Raw genomic sequence first — 20974 nt, forward strand, 5'->3', positions numbered from 1 at the left:
TTTCAGGGGGCAAAAACTCGTTTGCGTCTGGACGAACCCCCCAAAACGAATATACAAATCCACGTTTATCAAAAAAACGTATAGGTGTGGACAGGGCCTTACACACATCCCATCTCCTCACATGGAGCAGGAACAGAGCCCATTCTAGTCTACGTGTGTTGCCAATATCGTCTAGTAGTGCATATACATGATTACCAGACAAAACACTGGCACTGGATATCAGAGCCAGATTTACACGCATATGAACCCGATAGAGGTAGCTTAAATTCACCATTCAACCGTATGTTTAATATTTCATATCAGCAAACATGTTACACACACACCGCCCACAGGTAACACACATACAGGTAAATTATGTATTCGATTCATGTTTTATAGGCAAATGCAACTCCACTATTCATACCCATTCAACACAAATGGATGTATATATTGCATGGTCTCACCTTTACTTGTAAATGAAGTACATAAAGTCCCTTCCTTTTGAAACAAGTGATGATTTTCTGTCCATTCGTTTGAAGTAGGCCCTATAATAGGTAAATCGCTAAATCGCTGATTTAGGCAACATGCACAAATACATACAAAAACATTCCTCAGCGTGTGCATGTTCCCTACAATTGAAATTGGGAAAATGTGTGGACCTATCTGATATTTGACAATAGATTTTTCCTTGGCCCAGAGAATAAAACGGAGCACGTTCAGAGTAAAGACAACTCACTGTACATGTTTATTTACACATATCTTTTGTACATCCATGTTCATAGGAGCACGGCAGGCTTTTAATCAAAGCATTCAGTCACATTGGAACATCCAACACATTGGAACAAAAGGCCACCAGTGAATATAAGTACAGCTTGACATATACACTTTATCAAATCACCTCAAATGTAGGCAGGAAAGACCCAAACAAGAAAACAAATAAAAACATACAGGTAACATAAGAAATATGGTATACTGACGGAAGTAAATGGAGAAAAGTACCTAGACTTGTTAAAACGAAATTAATGTGATAGATAGCTAAGCCTCTAACACTGCTGTTGAACATAAAACAACACATCGGAATAGCATCTTAACATCCTCCAAAGAAACAATGACATACAAATAATGTGGTCATAAAACTAATCCCAATCCCACTATGGTGTTGAGGGCATACAGTCATGTGGAAAAGATAGGACACCCCATGAAAACCTGTCTTTTTCAACATATTTAAACAAATGGACATTTGATCTTCATTTTAACAATATTGAGAGATTAAAGTAATATAACTAAACCAAACAAATATTTGTAGTTGAACGAGTGTTTCTGGCCGGGCCTGCGGTGCTCTGCGAGCGGACTGAGCCTTGTTCAGCTCAGCAATGTTCCTGTTCCTCAGTCTCATTATTTTAATCTGGTTTGGTATAATCTCACCGGCTGATTTAAATGTCCCCTTAAAGGCACTCCCCTTAAAACGGATCTATTCACTTGTAAATGTCAACAGGAACATACCAATTATATTATATTGTTCTAGAAAAGTAATTCAGAAACTGTCAGAGATGTTAGAGAATTTTAGATATTATATATCTTATGTTAATCGTAGAATTTAGCTAGCAACAGCTACTACAATCTACCTCTACTAGTTATAACATTAGCTCATACCTCCCTGTGTTCCACAGACAACACGTGTTGCCTCTGGTCTGATACTGCCTAGCTACATGTTTTTGGGATGAACAGGTAGTTAAACATTTCTGTGTTGTAATAATTATATTTATGGTTGACTTGAGACTTCAGTCGACATGCCCGTCTAGTTGATACTGCCTGATGAAACGCATATATAACTGCATATTAAAGTGGTATTATTAATTATGTACTAAAAGTGGTTTTACAATCTTGAGAAGAAGAAGAGAAACACATAAGAGAAGTTCTAAAGTGCCACATCTTTGAGTTTCACTGCTTCGTGAATTCTATCGAGATCAACAATATTCAAACGAGGCAAAAGGTCCTTTAAGAGTGACGTCGGGAGGTCTGTATAACAACAAATGATACACTTGATGTTAATTCATACAGTGATTTTCAGACTGTGATAAAGCACAGCAATATTTAAATCATTTTCTGATCATTCATACATGTTAGGAACTAGCTTGGTGGTACAAACCAAGAAGAGCACTCTTGTCTAGTCCATCCATGTGAAGTCTGGTTGTTTGAAGGCACATCTCTTTCAGGGTGGAGGTTGCATTGGTACATGTTTCTCTCAGCCACTTGCTGCTTAAGGCTGCTTTAATATACTCTCACAAGCACTCTTCCTTTTAGAGAGTTCTGTACCTTCTTTCAAACCAAATGCATTTTGTGATGAATCACTCCATGATATCAGATATCCTTCGACAGAAATGTCAACGCAGTTTTGGTAATGTAATGGCCATGCAACTGAAACCCCCTACCCCTAACTGAAACCCCCTACCCCTCCGCCGGCAATTCATGACCCTCCTCACCGTGTACACCGTTTGTCCATCAACGATGCGCGGCGGGGGGACAGGGGGGGGTGGTGGGGCCAGGGGGCATGTAAGGAACGGTTTCAGGAGGGACACATGAAAGGTGGGATGAACCCGCATGGATGGTGGAAGTAGCAGTTTATATGCCACCGGGTTCACCCGTCGCACCACCTTGAAGGGTCCCACGAACCGAGGCGCCAGTTTCCTCGACTCAACCCGGAGAGGAAGGTCCCGGGTCGAGAGCCAGACCTTCTGCCCCGGGCGAAAGATCGGGGCTGGGCGACGCCTGCGGTTGGCCTGAAGCTGGGACCGGACCGAAGCCCGCTGAAGCGCCGCCCTCACCCGCCTCCAGGTCCGACGACAGCGACCGACGTGGGCCTGGACGGAGGGCACTTCCGCCTCCTCCTCCTCCTCCTGCTCAGGGAATAGGGGGGGTTGGTAGCCATACTGACATTGGAAGGGGGACAGTCCAGTGGAAGAGCAGAGGAGGGTGTTGTGGGCGTACTCCGCCCACGCCAGCCGTCGGCTCCATGTCGCCGGATTGCCGGAGACGTAGCACCTCAGCACGCCCTCCAGGTCCTGGTTGACACGCTCCGTCTGCCCATTGGATTGAGGATGGAAGCCGGAGGACAGGCTGACGGAGGCGCCGAGGCTGGTAGCGAATAGACGGATAAACCGTCTATAAAAGTTCGCAAATCCTAAAAAACGCTGTAGCTGTTTGAGTGAGGAGGGACGGGGCCAGTCTAATACGGCGCTAACTTTAGCCGGATCCATCCGTAAATCCCCCCTTGTCACAATGAAGCCTAAAAACGAAACTGTGTCGGCATGAAAGACACATTTTTCCGCTTTCACAAACAATTGGTGGTGGAGGAGACGCTGGAGGACTTGCCTGACATGTTGTTGGTGTTGAGCAATGTCCTTAGAAAAAATAAGAATATCGTCCAGATAGACAAAAACTGAGTGACCGATTAAATCCCGCAGTACATCGTTTACCAGCGCTTGAAACACTGCGGGAGCGTTGGCGAGGCCAAACGGCATAACCAGATATTCGTAATGTCCATTGGGTGTGTTAAAGGCGGTTTTCCATTCATCCCCCTCCCTCATCCTCACCAGATTGTAAGCGTTGCTGTTATATACGGAGACAGGTTTATGACTGCCATAAAACCATAAAGTAGTCGGAGCACGGAGCTTCAGTTAGTGCGTCTTTATTTCCACTCGGTACTTCAATACAAAGACAACAACCCGGTCTTCCCAACATGCATTGCACTTCCAGCTACGGCAAACAGCACAGACCAAAATACATAACATCTCCTCCCCCCTTAGAACAGAGGCCCTCCCCCAACAATTACAACTGAACTTTAAACTTCAAATCTTAAGGCACAAGAACAACAATATATAGTTATATCGTTTCAAACAGTCTGTTTACCAAAAACACAAACATAACTACGAGATGAGGGTAGACTACCTCATCCCGTGACCATACCCATGGGAATTATTCTGTCCCAGTTGTTTGGGCGGTCTTAAACTTAGAGTCTATAAGTTCAGGCGTTCTGGAGGACGACGATCTCTTCCCGGGTAACGCTGCTCAACAGAATGTTCAGTCTTACTGTCTCTGTGAGGGGACTCTGGAACAGCCGCAGGTGTAGGAACATCCATCACCGCCCCTTGTAATGGGAATTCAGGCACGGAAGTCTCCCCATCGGTTTCAGGTGCACCTGGAGGTGGTGACGGTGGGCGATGGGGTGCTCTGAACTCTGACTCGTCCGGGACATCCACCGAAGGTTGGTCTCTGGGCGATGCTGCCAGAAGTTGATCGACGTGTCTTTTCCACACTAGTCCGGCAGCAGTTTGGACAGTGTAGGAGACGGGACCAGACCGCTTGACGATGGTTGCAGGAACCCACTTGGGTCCAGTACTGTAATTTCTGGCCAGTACTGACTCATCTGGAGAGAAGGCTCTTTCTTTAGCCCGCAGCATCCTTTGTTGGATCTGCTTCTCCTGCTGATGCTGAACGACATCTTTCACTGTTGTCGGCTTTAAGAGGTCGAAGTTGGTTCGTAGATCTCTTTTGAACATCAGGGCAGCGGGTGAAACTTTAGTAGTGGCATGTGGCGTGTTGCGATAGCTTAACAGGAATCTATGCAATCTCTGATGTAGTGTTCCTTTGCCTTGAGATGTCTTTAGTGCCTTCTTCAAGGTCTGAACAAACCTTTCAGCCAAGCCGTTGGTCGCAGGATGGAACGGTGCCGATCGGATGTGTTGGATGCCATTTGCTTGTAGGAATGTAGTCATTTCTTGTGACACCAGTTGTGGTCCATTATCAGAAACCAGCTGAAGGGAAGACCCGAAACGGCTGAAGATCTCTCCAAGCTTTTCAATGGTTTTTGCAGTAGTGGTGGATTTCATAATGGCCACCTCCGGCCACTTGCTATGTGCGTCCACACACACCAGGAGCATTCGGCCCTCTACAGGCCCTGCAAAATCAATGTGTACTCGCTGCCAGGGTTCTTCGGGAAACTCCCAGGGATGCAGAGGAGCTAGTTGTGGGGTATTCCTAACTTCTTGGCATGAGGAACAGGTTTTTGCCGTATTCTCGATCTCCCTGTCGACTCCTGGCCACCAGAAGTAACTTCTTGCTATCTCTTTCATCCTAACTATCCCACTGTGACCTGCATGGAGCTGTTGCAGAATGAGCTTGCGTAATGACGGCGGAATAACCACCCTCCTCCCCCAAAGTAAACAACCAGCTTGCACCGATAGTTCGGCTCTCCTGGAGAGATATGGTTGAACACTGGGGTCGCCGCTGCCTGATCTACCCCTCATCACAACGTCCATCACCACTGACAAGACAGGGTCAGTGCGAGTGGCTCTCCTCACCTGAGCAGCTGAAACTGGTGCATCATCCACCTGGCTGAAGTAAAAGATGTCTGCAGCACGCGGCTCCGGCCTAGTGACAGGAAGTGGTAACCTAGAGAGTGCATCCGCGTTGCAGTGAAGGTCAGCCTTGCGATACTTGATATCGTAAGAGTGTGCTGACAACAGTAATGCCCACCGTTGCATGCGACTCGCTGCGAGTGAAGGTATCCCAGTGTGTGACCCTAGGATGGTCGGTGGTCAGTCAGAAGTTCGAATCGCCTCCCATACAGGTACTGATGGAACTTGCGAACACCATAGACGATGCTCAATGCTTCCCGCTCTATCTGAGCATAGTTAGCCTCCGCTTTGTTCAATGTTCGTGATGCAAATGCTATAGGCCTCTCTCCTCCGCCTGGCATTAAGTGGGAAATGACGGCCCCCACCCCATATGGAGACGCATCGCAGGCCAACTGAATGGGAAGTGAGGGATCAAAGTGGGTCAGTGCCCCTGATGTCACTAACGTCTCTTTTGCTCTCTGAAAAGCCTCCTGGCAGGCGTCACTCCATTTCCATGTTTTGCCCTTACAAAGCAGGTCGTGCAACGGCTTGAGCATGGATGACAAGTTCGGTATGAAACGGCCATAATAATTTAGTAAGCCCAAGAACGAACGTAACTGGCTCACATTATCTGGAGGCGGGGCGTCCACGATGGCCCGAATCTTGGATGGGGCAGTGTGTAACCCTTTAGCATCAATCACATGTCCCAGATACTCAACAGATAGTTGAAAGAACTCACACTTGTCTTTGCGAACCCTGAGCCCGTAATCCTGCAGCCTCTGAAGAGCTGCATCTAAATGGCAAAGGTGTTCCTCATCCGTAGCTCCTGTGCACAGGATATCGTCCAGGTAGCACTGCACTCCAGGGAGACCATGTAGGATTTGATCCATGGCCCGTTGGAAATGCGCAGGAGCCGACGTGATTCCGAAAGGGAGCCGGCAATATCTGAAAAGCCCCTTCTGTGTGGTTACTGTGAGCAGTTCCTTAGAATCCTCATGAACGTGCATCTGCAGGTAGGCTTGGTTAAGGTCTATCTTGCTAAACTTTTGTCCATTACTCAGGCCTGCAAACAAATCGTCAATGTGGGGAAGAGGATACTGTTCTGCTGACAGCACCGGGTTCAGTGTCACTTTGAAATCTCCACAGATGCGAATTTCTCCAGTCTTCTTGGGTACGGGTACTATGGGCGTGGCCCATTCGCTGATAGCTACTGGTTCCAAGACCCCGTTCTTAACCAGGGCATCCAATTCATCTTCTACTTTCGATCGGATAGCGTACGGCACCGACCTGGCCTTCATGAACTTTGGTGTTGCTTCAGGCTTAACGCTTAGTCTGACGGTGATGCCTTTCATGCTGCCTAATTCGTTCCGGAAGATCTCTTCATGTTTCTTCAAGATAGCAGCTAAGTTGGTGGTAGTTTGTGATACCATTTTCACTGTGTTCCAGTTCAGCTTCATTTTCTCTAGCCACACCCGTCCTAGGATGGCCGGGTAGTCCCCTCTAACAATGTAGATGGGGAGTTTCTTTACTAGGTTGTTACTCTGGACCATGACATCTGTCATTCCTGCCATGGGTACAGGTTCTCCCAGATAGGTTTTTAACCTAGTGTCAGAAGGTCGCAGTGGTAGGTGTCTCAAGACTTGTTTGTAAACCCCATCTGAGATGATGGATGCTTTTGAGCCAGTGTCAATTTGCATACTCACTGGATGCCCCTCCAACATGGGCTTGACCCAATAACCCTCTGAGTCTCCATCGACTTTCATTATCCTCAGTGTATGCACCTCCATCACTTGCTCTCCCTCCGAAGAATCACTGGACACTGTCTCTTTTTGTCTCACGGTGTGAACTTGTGTTTTCTTCCTGTTTTTCCAAGGTTCCTGTCTGCCGGCAGACTTCGAGGTTTTCTCCATGGTTCTTCTGCCTTGACAGGCACGCTCTATGTGGCCCCTTTTTCCACAACTGCGACAGTCCATATCTTTACACCAGCAAGTCGTGGCTTGATGTCCCGTTCTGCCACAACGGAAACATGGCCCTTGTCCACTCTGCTTCTCTGTCTGGACGGCATGCACTCTGCCTGTTGAGTGTAGCTGTTGAGCCTCCTTTGAGGCCATCTCCATGGAGACACTGATGTTAATGGCTTTCTGTAATGTCAAGTCACTCTCAGTCAGCAGTTTCTTCTGTGCTGCTTCATTTCTTAGGCCACATACTAGTCTGTCTCTTAATGTGTCGTTTAGCACTTGCCCAAATTCACAATGTTCAGACAATTTTCTCAGTGCTGCAACAAACATCGTAACAGATTCCCCTTCCTCTTGATCACGTCGGTGAAATCTGAACCTTTCTGCAATTAGTAATGGTTTGGGTGAATAGTGTTGTGTCAGGACATCCACTATCTCTTGATAGGTCTTGGTCCCTGGCTTATTAGGCTGTAGTAGGTCACGCAACAGATTAAAGGCCTTTGGACCCATTACTGACAGAAACGTGGCTACCCTTTTTTTTATCAGGAATGTCATTAGCTGACAGGAAATAATCAAAACGCTCAGAGTATGCGCTCCATTGTTCCACATGTTCATCAAAAGGGCCAATATTTCCAATAACTCCAGCCATCTTCCTTGTAGGCTCCTGGTTATCAGTATTACCTTCTGACAATTCCTCTTCAGCTGATAATTCCTCTTCAGTTGACAGGTCCTCTTCAGCTGACAATTCCCGTCCAGCAGACATCCGTGTCAATCACAGCCGACGCTGGGCGCAACGTGCGGTGCCAACTAGCTGCATTAGCTTCACACTGCTAACAAGAACACAGCCACGTCCTAATTAACTCAACTCCACACACATACCGTTCGCGGGAGTTCAAACCACCTCGTCGCCAATTTGTTATATACGGAGACAGGTTTATGACTGCCATAAAACCATAAAGTAGTCGGAGCACGGAGCTTCAGTTAGTGCGTCTTTATTTCCACTCGGTACTTCAATACAAAGACAACAACCCGGTCTTCCCAACATGCATTGCACTTCCAGCTACGGCAAACAGCACAGACCAAAATACATAACAGTTGCGAAGGTCCAATTTCGTGAACAGTCGCGCCCCCTGCAGCGATTCGAAGGCGGTATCCATCAGAGGAAGGGGGTACCGATTCTTAATAGTAATGTCATTCAGCCCCCGGTAATCAATGCAGGGACGCTGTCCCCCGTCCTTCTTCGCCACGAAGAAGAAGCCTGCGCCAGCCGGCGAGGTGGAGGGACGGATCTGACCCGCGGCCAGTGCCTCCGTGATGTAGTCATTCATGGCGAGAGTCTCCAGGCGAGAAAGAGAAAACAAGCGTCCCCGTGGCGGCAACGTACCCGGTAGAAGGTCGATAGTGCAGTCATAGGGTCTATGAGGGGGTAGCTCCTGGGCCCTAGATTTGCTAAATACCTCCCCTAGGTCCCAATATATCCGGGGCACGCCTGTCAGGTCAGAACTGGGGAGGGGAGCGGGAACAGCAAGACTAGAGGGAGTGGTGTGTGACTTAGGTTGGGATAGGGATAGCAACGGGGATGGGAGAGTAGTGGGTGGGGTAGTGAGGGGGGTGTCATCGTGCACAGTGACAGCGGCTGCTTCCACGGCGAGCCGTCCTGTAGACCAGTCAATATGGGGGTTGAGGGCCGCTAGCCAGGGGTGGCCTAGTACGATAGGGCAATCGGGCGAGGTTACAATAAAAAACTGTATGGTTTCCCAACTACCCCCCCCTACCTGGAGGCGCACCGGCACCGTGCGTTGAGTGATGGTACCCGACCCCAAAGGCCGACCGTCCAGGGCCCGAACTGGGACCGGTTCCTCCAACCTTTCTAAAGGAACCCCCCACCCCCCGGCCAGACCTTCGTCCATCAAATTCCCCGCTGCCCCCGAGTCCACGAGTGCCCGAACCTGACGAATACTGTCCCCCCAGCGCACCTTACATAAAAAAAAAGTTCGTGGGTCGTTAAACCCAGAGGGTAGGTCCCCACCCGCCAGTACCCCTCCCGATACTAGCGGGCTGCCCCGTTTCCCGAGGTCCCTGGGCAGGTGGCATAGCGGTGACCCTTGCGCCCGCACCTAAAACAGCGCCGCTCGTCCAGCCGACGCCGTTTCTCCGTGCTTGAGAGATGTGCCGCGCCCAGTTGCATGGCCTCCTCTCCCTCCGTGGTCTCCTCCGGAAACCATCGGGCGGCCTCTCTAGCCGGAGGGGGTTGGGACGGAGCACTCTGTGACGAGCCCTTCTCATGAGCTCGCTCTCGGCGCCGATTGTCCACCTGCACCGAGAGCGCCACTATACCGTCCAACTGCTCCGGGAGCTCCCGGAGAGCGAGTTCGTCCTTCATCGCCTCCGAGAGCCCCTGGGCATAGAGTACTACCAGAGCTCTCTCCTCCCAACCCGCCTCCTTAGCCAGGGTGCGGAACTCTATGGAGTAGTCCGCCACCGAGCGATCCCTCTGTCGACAAGCCGTGAGCCGCCGGCCGGCTTCGTGCCCCGATATCACCCGGGAGGTGTCGAATATCTTGCGTAACTCCCGGGTGAAGGCAGTAGCATCGAAACACGACAGTGACTGGCTCTCCCACTCGGCCGTGGCCCAGGAGAGGGCTCGGCCCGTCAACAGGGTAATGATGTACGCCACCCGGGACTGCTCGGTGGGGAAGGTCAGGGGCTGCAGACTGAAGATTAGTGAGCATTGGGTCAGGAACTCTCTGCAAGCCTCTGGTCGTCCGTCGTATCGCTCGGGAGGAGGCAGCCGGGGTTCCCGAGTGCTCACTGGAAGAGGAGGAGGTGCCGCAGCTGCCGCTGGTGGAGTAGGGTTGTCCTGGGCGGCCATCAAGTTGTTAATAGAGAGGGTCAGGTGCTGTAGCTGGGCCATCATTGTCTGCTGATTCCTCTCCTGCTGGGCTACCAAAGCCCCCTGGTTAGCTAGCACAGCGCTGTGGTATTCTGTAGTAAGAAAGTAGTTCGTAAAAGAATGAGACCGGGAGACACGCTGCTGCTGTTCAATTCGCCATTTATTCAACTCCCGTTCTTCACCTCCGGAAGTGCATACATCACTTCCGTCACTGCATACATCACTTGCATACTAGCGCCCACTGGCGGTATAAACAGGACACAACATTTCCCCCTTTCTTAAAGGGATTACAGTCCTCAACGAATGCAATATTCTGTAGACTGGTGTCAGTACAATTGAAATAAAATGAAAACGAAGGAAATGAAAATGAATGAATCAGCATAATGAATAACAACAATAAACAGTTTATGACAGTGAAACATGAAATGAACATTCACTTTTGTCATTGCATTGTAGGACCTTTTTGTACTAAGTTAGAACCGTGTTCTATCCTACCCTTTTAGTACGTTCTCTACGGCACAAAGTCTACCAGCCACCTAGGTGGGTTTCTGACTCTCAGGTTCCTTCTTGGACCTGGTTCATTAAACACATTCTCTGTCTCGGGCATCATGAACTCCTCTAGCTCAATCTCCTTTTCACCACTGGTGCCAGACAGAGCATCCTTGGGGAAGCGTGTAAGCTTGGATGCATTCCATTTTCGACCATCACTGAGCAGGTATGTATTCTGTCCTGCTTTACTAACTACTGTCAGCGGTTCTGTGAATCTTGATGATCCCTTTTTTACATGCTCCGGTCTGCGGACACGTACGGTGTCATTCACTTGGAACATGGGCACTTTCGCTCCCCTCATTCTGTCTGTGTACTCCTTACTCTCCTGTTGCTTGCGTCTCACTGTCTCCTGCACTTTCTCATGTGACTTAATTTGTTGTGAGACAGGGAGGACATTTAGTTTTGTACGCATCTTTCTGTTCCTCAGCAACTCAAAGGGAGTAGCTCCTGTAGTAGCATGCGGCGTAGCGCGATAGTTCAGTAAGAACTCTGTTACTGCATGTTTCCATGGCTTGTGCATTCTCTCAGCCGTCTGAATACACTCTTTGAGAACTCGATTAAATCTCTCAATAGCCCCGTTGGCTCTTGGATAATAAACACTGGAACGCAGGTGCTTTATCTCTCTCTCTCCCAGAAAGCTTGCAAAAGCATGGGAGGTAAACTGACATCCGTTGTCAGAGACCAGGAAGGAAGGGTTACCTTCACGACTAAACACTGTAGTCAAGAAGCTAATAACCGCCTCAGTAGTTACAGTAGAGACAAACGCCACCTCTGGCCACTTACTGTAATAGTCTGTGAGTGTAATAGCATAACGGCAGTCCCATGTCGCACAGTCAAAGGGACCAACAATGTCAATGGCCACCTTCTCCCATGGTCCACCTGGCAGTTCCACTGGGGTAAGTGGTGCAGGCGCAGTTTTGGCTGTTTTGTCATTGTATTGACAGGGTACACATGAGCCTACTAATGTCTGGACACATCTGTCCATTTGCGGCCACCAATATAGTTCTCGTAGTCTCTGTTTAGTACGCACTATTCCCTGATGCGCTTCATGAGCTAAATTTACAACTTTAGACCGTAGTGTAGTAGGAACAACCACACGGTCGGGGCCTCTCATGACAAGTAGTTCATCCACAGCCAGTTCATCTCTCACTCTAAAATATGGAGCAAGTTCCTTTGTCACATTCTTACTGCATTTTGGCCAACCTTTCTGTATTTGCTGTCTCAGTTGAGTCAGTTCAGGACAGGCCTCACAGGCAGCAGTGAACTCGGTCACAGATATGGCATGTGAGGAACCTGTGAACACAGTAGCCACCATGTCTGGCTCCTCCTCCACCTCTCCTGTCGAAGGCAGAGGGAGTCTCGACAAGCAGTCAGCAGTCACATTACGTTTCCCTGGATGGTAAGTGACATCATACGTAAAGCATAGTAGACGTGCAGACCATCTCGCTATTCTCAGACCTGCGCGACCCGTACCCCTGGAAGTGAGTAGGGTTGTCAACGCTTGGTGGTCTGTGCGTAGGACAAAACGATGTCCCCACAGGTAGGTTCTCCACCTTTCCACCGCCCAAACGCATGCCAGCGCCTCACGCTCGACGGTAGAGTACTTTCTCTCTGCAGGAGAAAGTGTCCTGGACGCAAAAGCTATGGTTCTCTCTGTATTGTCTGGGTGAATCTGGCTCATTACAGCCCCCAATCCATAGTTAGAAGCATCGGTAGTGACATAAGTAGGTAACTCAGGATCATATAATGCTAAGGTAGGACTCTCAGTAATCAGTCTCTTAACCTCAGTAAAACTGGACTCTGCATCCGCTGTCCATTCAAACTTAGTGTCAGTAGATTCCCTGAGTGTAGCACGTAGCGGTTCCACCACAGTAGAGAAGTCAGGTATGAATTTACTATACCACGATGCAAGTCCTAGGAAGGACCGCAGGGAAGATGTGTCGTGCGGGGCAGGCGCGTTCGCCACAGCACTGACCCCGTCTTGGTCAGGATGAAGACCATCTTTGGACACAGTGTGGCCCAGGAAGCGCAGAGCTTTCTGGTTGAACTTACACTTGTGCATGTTCAGTTTAAGTCCCACTTCATTTAGAGCATGTAGCACTCTCCGTAGGCTGACATCGTGATCCTGCTGTGTGACGCCGTAGCAAATCACATCATCCAGGTAGGCCTGTACGCCTGGCAGGCCTGTCAGTACAGTCGACATCATTTTCTGAAAAGCTGAAGGAGCAGAAGCGAGGCCAAATGGCACTCGGCAGAAACGAAAGAGACCCTCATGCGTGATAAACGCAGTTAAATCACGGCTATCTGGATGCAATGGCAACTGGTGATAAGCAGAGGCTAAGTCTATAGTAGAAAAGACTGTGGCTCCACGGAGCTCAGCGAACAGTTCATCCATGTGCGGTAAGGGATGACAGTCACTGATGATTGCCTTATTAGGTTCTCTGAGGTCAACACACAGGCGAGGCTTTCCTCCCCCCTTTCTCTGGGTCACAACTATAGGGGAAACCCATGGAGATGCGTCTATACGTTCTATAACGCCTTTTTCCTGTAGATCTGCGAGCTCATCGGTCACAGCCTGCCTCACTGAGAACGGAAGCCTCCTCAGTTTCTGCTGTACTGGCACAGCATCTGGTTTAACCTGTATTTTGTGCATAAAACCTTTTGCACACCCTAACTCCTGTACTAGAACCTCTGGTTCGGTCTGTGGAGTGGTACTCTGTACAGTAGGTGCTCGGAGCACAGTAGGAGAGCTAGCAGAGCTAACAGTAATAATTTTGTTACCCTCAATGCACATCTGCAATGCTACAAATAAATCTAGTCCCAGCAATGCATTTCCTGATTCAACCACTATCAATGAACCTGTAACTGAATGTCCATTATGAACAACTGTAGCATGCATGCAACCTTTAACAGGAATTGTCTCTCTGGAGTAAGTAAGCAGATTCACTGTAGGCTCAGCAAGGACACATGTATGGAAAAGTGTCTGGTAAGTACTCTCTGGAATAATAGAAACAGATGAGCCTGTATCCACTATCAGCTCAACATCATGGGAATGATAATTTGCATCAACTCGTACAGTACACATAATTTTATCATTCACGACGGCCCCCTGCATGTAAAGCACAGTAACGTCATTCACCATTACCTCACGCACCTCTTTTTGAGCCGATCTACACACCTTGGAAAAATGTCCAACTTTTCCGCATGTATTGCAAGTCACCTTAACCGCCGGGCATGTAGGCTTGTTAGCTAAGTGTCCTGTGGATCCGCATCGGAAGCAGGCGCGCTGATTCCCAGTTGTAGCTGGCTGGCTGTAGACCGTGGCATGTGCAGTCGTCGTCGGATCTTTCTTCTTGCCCTTGTCGAACCTCCTCCTCGTCGGCTGTTTCTCGATGGCTCTCACCGAAGCTGTAGCTCCAGAGAGAACGTTGGAGTTCCGTAGTCCAGCCTCGATTTGTAAGGCCATTGAAGTAGCTTTGTCCAGAGACAAATCCGATTCAAGCAAAAGTCTGTCTCGTATGCGTGTATTAGCAACACGCTCAATCAGTTGATCACGAATCATTTGTTCCTCCATGTCACCAAATTCACAAGCTGCAGCTAGCTCGCGTAATGAAGCAAGGAACTGATTAACCGTCTCGTCAGGACCCTGAGCTCTCTGTCGAAATTTGTGACGTTCAGCAATCACATTCACCTTAGGAACAAAGTACTTTTTCAGTCCATCCACGGCAGAAGTGTAGGTAACACCCGTATCCTTTAGAGTGTAGAACAGTCTTTGTCCTTCAGTCCCAAGAGCATGGAGAAGAATCGCGCGCTTTCTTTCCTCCGGCCATTGTTCTCCGGTAGCATCAATTACTAGCATGTAATTTTCAAACATTCTCAACCAAGTAGGAAAAGAAATAGCAGGTTCGCCTGGCACAGGCATGAACGGTGTAGGTAAGGGTACGGAAATAGCCATCCTCGTCGCCAAAAATGTGGTATTCTGTAGTAAGAAAGTAGTTCGTAAAAGAATGAGACCGGGAGACACGCTGCTGCTGTTCAATTCGCCATTTATTCAACTCCCGTTCTTCACCTCCGGAAGTGCATACATCACTTCCGTCACTGCATACATCACTTGCATACTAGCGCCCACTGGCGGTATAAACAGGACACAACAAGCGCGAAGGTGTTCTGTCTCTGCTGGGTCCATAATGGTCGATTGTTCTGTTACGGTTAGTCAATGTGTTTGGACCCAGATGCAGAGCAGAACAGAATGGAAACGATGCAGGATATGATTCCAAAATAAAGGTACTCTTTATTTGAGTAAACAGTAAATAATAAACCGCACAGTAAGCGATGAAATAAACAGGGAGAAAGCAAGTCTCCTAACAAGGCAAAAGGATTAGCAATAGTCATACGATACTTATCTCCTGGGCATACGAGGAGCAATAAGGCTGCGACGAGACTAGGACAACACGCACACACACGACGCAACATAAAGTGAACAATCGACACAGAGGGAAAACACAGGGGGAACTAAATAGACCTAGACAATCACTCACAGCTGTTCACAATCACAGACAATTAGGACAGACAGAGGAACACTACACAACATAGGGGGCGCCAACGGGTCGCTCCAAGGTAGAGCGATCCCCAACCTGACAGTTAACCATCCATTACACAGTTCTTCTCATTTATGAAATAAATATTTCAGGATACAATTAACACTTTGTGAGCAAATGTTTTGTAATAGGTGGATTCAACAACATTTCAGTCCGGGCTTTTCTTTTACATAAAGATGAAAGCCATTCTCTGCCTAAGTGAGTCTTTACGATCTTATAATATCTTTGAAACTAAAACTTATATTGACATACAAAAATAGGTCTGTGTTGGTTAGCATGGCAGCTGAGACTGGCTGGTGGAGACGGGGGACGGGGACGGGGGCGGGGCTTAGCGCTGGTGACATCACATATTAATATATATGTAATCCTAAAGGATTAAAGCCCCCAAAAAAATCTATAATATCCTGACTGAGGAAAACAATTATAAAGTGAAAAAAAGAACATAGTATATATGATATACTTTTTTCTTCTTCTTTTTTCTCCCTTAGAATGATAGTATGATGTAGTATGATATATAGTTATATCACCGTGCTGCTCTGCTGCTAGCTATGTTTATACTGTATATTTCTATGTATTTTGAATTTTGTAACTGTTTTTAAATGTGTTGTTGTACGGCGACCTTGAGTGCCATGAAAGGCGCCTTATAAAATAAATGTATTATTATTATTATTATAGTTGGCGTTTGCTGTCCAAGCAAGGGAGAGGCAGAGAAGCAATAACAGTAGAGTCTTGTGAGGGAGGACCAGCCAGCCGCATACAGGATGTCCCAGACAGTCAGTCACCCTATGGGCCCTGACGACTGGCGGGATTGGAGGCGGAATGGGGGTGGGGGTGGAGTGGGGGTGGGGGTGGAGTAATAGATCCGCCCCACCCTGAAGCCCCGAACCCCCCCGCGCCCCCTCTCGAGGAAGAGGACTGGGAGAAGGAGACGAGCAACCTCTCACCCCCGGACTACCGACAGTGGCTGTATGGACTGGATCCCTACGGCCCTGAGGATGTGGTGTCTTTCGCCCTCCGGGGGGGGAGCCTGCAACACACCGAGCCCCACCGCCACCTGCCAGGTTATGCCTACAGACCAGCGCGCCACCATGTCCCCCCGGTGGTGGTCCCCTGGGTCCCCCGCCGCGGCCGCATCGTGGACGGCCAGTTCGCTGACGCTGAGGAGTAACGATGAGGAGTGACGGTTGTGTTTCGGTTTCATCCCGTTTTTATTCTTGTTATTATTGTTATTATTCCGATTTTTCGGTTTTATTTTAGTTCCCTCTTTCAATTCTGAGCTCTTACCAATGATTTTAGTTTTGTTGTTGTTGTTGTTGTTTCTCTTGTTGTTAGTAGTGATGATAATGTGATGATTTCAAACCGGTGAAGTATCCGGTGAAAAAATATATCTTTTGTATTCTCATTTTAAACAATAAAGTTTCTCTTTATATCCTAGGTTTCTCTTTATATCCTAGGTTTCCCTCTATATCCTAGGTTTCCCTTTATATCCTAGGTTTCCCTTTATATCCTAGGTTTCCCTTTATATCCTAGGTTTCCCTCTATATCCTAGGTTTCCCTTTATATCCTAGGTTTCCCTTTATATCCTACGTTTCTCTTTATATCCTACGTTTCTCTTTATATCCTAGGTTTCTCTCTCTATCCTAGGTTTCCCTCTATATCCTAGGTTTCCCTTTATATCCTAGGTTTCCCTTTATATCCTAGGTTTCCCTTTATATCCTAGGTTTCCCTTTATATCCTAGGTTTCCCTCTATATCCTAGGTTTCCCTTTATATCCTAGGTTTCCCTTTATATCCTAGGTTTCCCTTTATATCCTAGGTTTCCCTTTATATCCTACGTTTCTCTTTATATGGCGACCCAAGATGGCGGCGCGATCGCACGCGAGGCTGGAGGGGCTACCGACGTCGGTGCTTTTTAGCGTTTTTAAATACATTTGTATGTACATTTTTATGTCAGTACTTATTGAGATTAAGAGATTGAGATAACGTTTATTGCCACTATGCATTACACATATAGGAATTTGCTTCGTCACCACAGCAAGTGCGTTTATACTTTTTTCACATGTCAAAAAACAGGACAACACAACAACAACACAGGACAGACAACAGTGCATTGGATAGTGCGGTATAAAGTAAAGTGCAGTGCAGAGTTTTTTTACAGTGAGTCCAGTTCAGTCCTGGGCAGACTTGGGGGCGGGGGGGGAAGCCAGAGTCATTTAGCAGCCTGGCGGCTGAGGGGTAGAAGCTGAGCCTGTGGCGGGCCTTCAGTGCCTTAGGCAGCCGCAACCTTCTTCCAGAGGGAAGCAGGGTGAGGAGGCCGTGGCCGGGGTGGAAGGGGTCTGCCATGATCTTCCTTGCCCTCCTCAGAGCCCTGGTGTCATGCAGGGAGTTGAGGGAGGGCAAGGGGCAGCCGATCACCCTCTCTGCTGAACGTAGCACCCGCTGCAACTTGGCCTTGTCCTTGGTCGTTGCAGCAGGGAACCAGGTGATGATGGAGTGGGTGAGGATGGACTCTATGATGGCCGTGTAGAACTGGACCATCATGGACCTCGGCAGCCTGAGTTTCCTCAGCTGCCGGAGGAAGAACATCCTCTTCTGGGCCTTCTTTGTGAGGGCCTCGGTGTTCTGCTCCCACTTTAGGTCCCGGGAGATGGTCATGCCTAGAAAGCGGCATGACTCCACGGAGGCCACCGGGGTACCTCCCAGCGTGATGGGAGTTGGCAGGGCTGCTTTCCTTCGGAAGTCCACCACCATCTTCACTGTTTTTAGACCATTTAGCTCCAGATTGTTTAAACTGCACCAGCTCTGCAGCCCCTCGATCTCCCCCCTGTAGGCAGATTCGTCCCCCCCGGAGATGAGGCCCACCAGGGTGGTGTCGTCTGCAAACTTCAGGAGCTTGACCGAGGGGTGGCGGGAGACACAGCTGTTGGTGTAGAGGGAGAATAGTGCTGGAGACAGGACGCAGCCCTGCGGGGAGCCCGTGCTGGTGGTCCTGGAGCTGGAAATGCTCTTCCCCAGCTTCACCCGCTGAGACCTGTCAGTCAGGAAGTCCGTGATCCACCTGCAGGTGGAGACCGGCACCTGCAGCAGGGATAGCTGGTGCTCCAGGATGTGTGGGAGGATCGTGTTGAAGGCCGAGCTGAAGTCCACGAACAGGATCCTGGCGTAGTTGCCTGCAGTGTCTAGGTGTTCTAGTACGTAGTGCAGAGCCATGTTCACGGCGTCCTCCGTGGATCTATTGGCTCTGTACGCGAACTGCAGGGGGTCCAGCACCGGATCCGTGATGAGCTTCAGGTAGGCCAGGACAAGGCGCTCCAGGGCCTTCATGACGACGGAGGTCAGAGCGACGGGTCTGTAGTCGTTGAGGCCTGTGACCTTGGCCTTCTTGGGGACGGGGATGATGGTTGATGCCTTGAAGCACGCTGGGACGTGACACAGCTCCAGCGAGGCGTTGAAGATGTGGGTAAACACCGGGGCCAGCTGGTCGGCGCAGTGCTTCAGGACAGAGGGAGAGACGGAATCCGGACCAGCTGCCTTCCGGGGATTCTGCCTCTTAAACAGTCTGTTTACCTCTCGCACTGTGACAGAGAGAGGGGGTGGGGAAAGGGGGGTGGGGGTGGGCGGGGCGGGTGAGGAGGGGGGAGGGAGGGGGGGGGAGGGTGGGGGTAGCAGGAGGGACATTGGCCCCCCTGGGGGACGGGGGTGGTGGTTGTAGCCGGGGGGTGTGGAGGGAGAGGGCGGGGGTGGGCGGGAACCTCTCTTTCTCAAACCTACAATAGAACTCGTTCAGCTCGTTAGCGAGGGGGAGGTTGTCGGACATCAGCGGGGACCTGGGTTTGTAGTTGGTGATGGTCTTTAGGCCTTTCCAGACGGAGGCGGAATCCCCCTCAGAGAGCTGTTTCTGCAGCTTCTCCGAAAAGCGATGCTTCGCCTCCTTCACCGCTTTGGCGAACCTGTACTTGGCCTGCTTGACCCGGTCCACGTCCCCACTGCGCCTAGCCACCTCCTTCTCTGACCTCAGACGCCTGAGTTGGGATGAAAACCAGGGCTTGTCGTTGTTGAAGGACTTCCTGGAGCGGAGGGGGACACACACCTCCTCGCCAAGGCTGATAAATGATGTAACAGTGTCTGTGTATACATCCAGATTGTTACCAGCCTCTGGCCCCGCCCACTCCACCAAGTCCTTATGGGGAACTGTTGTGTAAATAGTACCTACAGCAGACTAGACTTACTAGAAGTTGGTGCGCAAAACGAGAAGACAGTAACAGCGGAATTCCTGAAGCAGCAAAACATCCCACACGATATCGCTCGGACACCGGGAGAAGTATGGTACACAGTCCCGTCTGTCAGACGCAAACGTCGGCGTCGAGACCGTAAGCAACGCCGAGGCCGCAGGGGAGGCCTGCTAGCTAGGCTGAGAAGAAGCTCGGACAAGCCAGCTTTGCCGAGTATATTCCTCTCCAACGTGAGATCACTCGCTAACAAGATGGACGAACTGAGACTGCAGGTAGCTTCCAACAACACCGTGGGGGATAGCTGTGTGATTATTCTCACAGAGACCTGGGGGGTATTCCACGAAGCTCGATAAAGTTCTAAGCCTCGATAAAGTTTTAAGCCTCGAAAATGTTAGCTTGCGTTCGGTGCCATCAATGTGGCTCAAATAATTCGCTGCTTGGTTGAGCTCCTTCTGAGTCAGATATAATTAGCCTGCTCGCGACCAGGCTAAAACACCGGCTTATGGTAAGACGCGCGTCAAAAAAGACTCACAGGCGGAAACTAAACCCCGAACGACAGTTCCTCATGTGTCTTTTAGGAAATATTAGTTCCCACTTCACACGAGATAGATAGATGGATAGGTTGACTGTGTGATAGATAGATAATTTGATATTTTGAAAGTGTGATCGATCGATAGATAGTTTGATTGTGTGATAGATAACTTGATATTTTGAAAGTGTGATAGATAGATCGATAGATCAATAAATAAAAGAGTGTAAAAAAAAAAGTAATTATGTCAACTTGCATTGCCGTCATCTCAGTGTCTGGCTGGCGTAGTGGTTAAGGCAGCCAGCGTCGGTTCCAAAGGTTGCGTGTTCGAGACTTGACTATGTCATTCTTTTTTTCTCTTTTTTTTTTTACATTTAACCGAAGCCTTCATGCAAATCGATTTACAACATATATATATATATATATATATATATCTGTCTAAGTGAATCATCTATCCATCAGTAATCGTAAGAAAAAATAATCTATGCCAAATCCAGGGTCTAGTTTAAGAACATAATTTACTCAGAAAGGCTTTAAGACCCTCCTCCCTCAGTGAGGCAGATGTGATAGCTGCCTGCCCTAGTGCTTTTTCATCTCAGTTTTATGACAGGTCAGCGAGCCTAATGTCTTTACACCAGTGGCGGCCTGGCGGGCTGTGAAATTTTTACACATATGCCTTCAGTGATATCCTCTCGCAATTACATTTTGCAGAATATGAGCCACTGAGTCAGCAGTTGTGGAGTAAAGGCCACTTGTGTTGTGTTTCCTTGTTTGCTGTAATGTGTCCTAGGTTCTGCAGTCTCTCCCACAAATTGATTCAAATGTGGTTGCGGTTAGGTTTAAG

The sequence above is a fragment of the Nansenia antarctica genome (assembly GCF_963989245.1).
Source record: "Nansenia antarctica genome assembly, chromosome: 10".
Classification (NCBI taxonomy): Eukaryota; Metazoa; Chordata; class Actinopteri; order Argentiniformes; family Microstomatidae; genus Nansenia; species Nansenia antarctica.